Raw genomic sequence first — 3,795 nt, forward strand, 5'->3', positions numbered from 1 at the left:
GTACAATACAAAGAAGGAGAAAACAATCACTCGGCGTGGTTTTATACGGAGCGAATATTTGAAAAAAACTGCATGGAACGTGTTTTTGATCTTGTGAACATGGTGCGTAAAAATGATTTAAACGAAGGATTTTCAAACAGATTCTAAAAATGTGTATAAACACACAAAAATAATGTTAAGATACATCCATGCACCAACATTCGACTCATTGCGATATTTGATTGCTGAGAAAACGCGGTTTTAGAGAACAACTTTATACGTCTTTTATACGTTTTTTATACGTTTCTTCGTGTAACCTTAACACGTTTGGAGACATCTTTGTTTAAGCGTGCCCATTCTTCCTTTCCCCAATCTGCCTTTGCTCTCTTCCTGTCATCAGCTATAGGTTTAAGGTCTGCTGAGAGATCCACGGCTGTTTTCGTTTCTTCTTTCTGGGGATGTGCTTCTTTGCTGTGCTCTCTCTGGACTGCTTCTTTCATATCTTCCCACAATTCATTTGGGGTCTTCTCCTCTTCATTGACTTTCAGTAACTCGTCAAACTTGTTCGTCACCTCTACTGAATATTCAGTGGGAATGTTGTCAACACCATACCTGGTAGGTAGTACATCGTCTCTCTTCGCTTTCAGTCTTAGATTCACTTTGCAAGTAGCTGATACTACCATAGTCAGGGCCCGGTCGTGTCCTGACATTTTGGAGTGATGTTTTCCAGCTCTTCCTGACCATGATGTAATCGATCTGGCTTCCCAAGTCCATAGTCTCCGTGGATGATAATGTTCCCAATGACTAGGTTATTTATTCAAAAAATCCATCCAGGCTGTCTCCACATTTATTTCTGATCCCAAGTCCATGTTGGCTTTATTTACCAGTTTTCTCCTTCATTTTCCAATCATAACATTCCAATCCCCCAGTACCATGAGTACGATGAATAATAGTCTCTCCTAGGTATGTTATTCATAATTCCTTGTACCATCTTATAGAAGTCTGTCATCTCACACATCTGATGTCGGTGCATAAACTTGTATGATAAATATATTTAAAGGATGTCCTTGCAGTCTTATTATAGTCATCACTCTCTCATTTATTGGGGTGCTGTTCCTTTCCTTCCTGTGACCGTCAAGAACAGGACTTCCTTAGCAGGCTTTAATCCTGATCTGTCATCACCAACAGGTATAGCTAGGTATACTCGAGCAGCATCTCTCTCTTCCCCAGTAGCCATTGACGTATCTTCCGGCTTGCGGGTCGCACCTTCTGATACCCTCGCTTTCTTTTGATTTCGTATGTTTACTCATGTTTACAATCTAAGCCAAATTGTACGGTGGGTGGACAGGTTATTCCCCCGGTTATTCCGTACATAGGACTAAATGGCATGTTTTAGACGACAACTTTTCACATCAGATGTTTCATTCTGTGCGCGTGACTATAAGTTCACATCAAAGTTCACGGCACGTTACATCAGATCCGACAGGATTACCAACGGGGATTATCTCAAGTAAATAATTATGTTGACCCTCCCCTTCCTCCCTACACGTCTGTTTGACCCCACACAATAAAACCTCAATTGAACCCATATCTGGATCTCAGGTTGACGATCAGACGATGTCTTTAAGCAGTGAAAACACAAAGGCGTGGTGAATCAACAATCGATCTCCCAATCCGCGCCAAATGTCCTCGGGTTTAAAAAGGTTACGTTTAGCCAACAGAGGAACACTTTATTGATAAACCATGTGCAATTATACCTATAATCAATAATTGATGTATATATATTGGTCCATCACGGCCCACAGGCTCCACACAGTGTCATCGCCCCGATATCTTCATGGCAGAAATCGCCATGGTAGGTTGAATCCGCCACGCATGGCCATTTTGTTCCGACCTGTTTAATAGTTTTGAGTCGCATAATGGGCCGAAGGACATCTGACTAAGGCTACTCACAATAGCCCGGTGACCATGGGTGACTAACCTCGCTAGTGTGTAAGTGACCATGGTACGCCATATGTCATCTGCTTTTAGACTACCTCCACGATTGGCCTGTACACTGCGCTATATAGTCGGCACATATAAAATCAGAATTATTGTCAGTTTTTGAGTTCAAGACGCAAGCTTCTTTCTCAAGACGCTAGCTAACGACTATCATATCTATTCATATATTCAAGTGCAAGGAAACCGGAACCACATCTGGCTTCTTTAGACGAAATCATTTATGGGAGATATTCATCATTTTCTACCCCGGTATCCAAAGATTTTCGTCTCATATCAAACTCGTGCATAGCACATTCACGTGTATCGATCCCGGGTATTGAGTTCAGTATCTCTGATGCACCAAGTAATTATTAGCCAGGTGATGTCGTTGTGTTCCATTAACTCGTAAGAAAAAAGCGTATTTTCAAACAATTGTAAAACCGGGATCTATAACGTCAAGATTTTGATGAAGTCGTGGTAAACGATCTTAAGTTATCATGAACTAGCACAATTTGGCAATATTGTACCTGATTGTATAGCTTTTGTTCTTGATCGATCAAGATCCCAGTTGTGAAGATACATGTTCAATTGTTCATACAAGCCAAGCATTCAAACACGTGACTATTTTTATAGGCATGGGTAGGAGGACGAACAGAGAGATATCGAATACGGCTTCACCCGCTGAGACTAAAAAAAATGTAATCTGGAATTTCAAAATTTAGGGTCGTTATTCTTTTTTGTACAGTAAAACCACACACACAAAAAAACTGTTTTCAAGATTCTTCAAATTAGGGTTGATCGGATGAGGATAATCAAACAACTTTTTTTTTACCTAAATGTTTGGTGTCGCGGCGTGTTCAAAAATACCTGGCTGGGGTGGACATTTGTTTTTAACTCTGTTCACTATAGCTACATTTGACTCCCCACTTCATGGACTGTAACTTGACCCCCCCTGGTCGAAATAGGCCTACCCAGAAAATGACCAAACGTTGTAATGTGCCTCTTCCTTTGGCCCGGTGTTAGCCCATAGGCCTAATTTTTTCATTTTGGTCCATTTTAATATCAAAATTGTAAAAAAGCTCATGAAAGTTTTCACAGCTAGTGCCATTATTTTGCTAAAATCAATGCATAAAATGTCCACAGGGTACTGTTATTTAGCAGGATTTTGCCCTGAAACTTGGTCAATGTGTTCTGTTTAATTAACTATAATTAATTACCTACTAATTGCTCTGAATATTTGCATTTAGTTTGTTTGCTATGATATTCATGCAAATTCAAGGGCGGGCAGACAATATCTATCGGGCCTATCATACACTTTGTTCAGCGCAGCCTGGTTTTTTTTCAAGGCAAAATTTCAGTTGCAAAACAAATGTATGACCTTATCCAGATATTTTAGCTTAAATTCAGTGCTAAGTAGAGAAAATTAATTGGACAACATCTATATTCTATAAATAATGATGATGACCACATCTTACATTCGTTAACATTGAAGTTCAAGTTGAATCTCCTGCGCATGCTGTTTCTAATGAATTAAACTTGAAATCAGAAAAGAGATACATTAAAATTCACTCTAGAATTAAATCCCCCGAGAAGAGTTCTGAGAACTATTTTGAAGAAAATCTACTTAAAATTGATACTCGATTTTAATATTCGAGTATGCTCATCATGCCAGGTCATGCCTGATCATGCATGACCACCTTTTATTAAAGCGAAAAAAAAAAAAAAAAAGGAATAAACATCATAACGTAAACAAATCAATGTAGCCTAAGTATTTCTACCCCTGGCTAATATTAAGAAACGTAAGAATGGTAAATTTGACAGTGCGTAAAGGTTGTA

This window comes from Amphiura filiformis, chromosome 3 (assembly GCF_039555335.1).
Source record: "Amphiura filiformis chromosome 3, Afil_fr2py, whole genome shotgun sequence".
NCBI lineage: Eukaryota > Metazoa > Echinodermata > Ophiuroidea > Amphilepidida > Amphiuridae > Amphiura > Amphiura filiformis.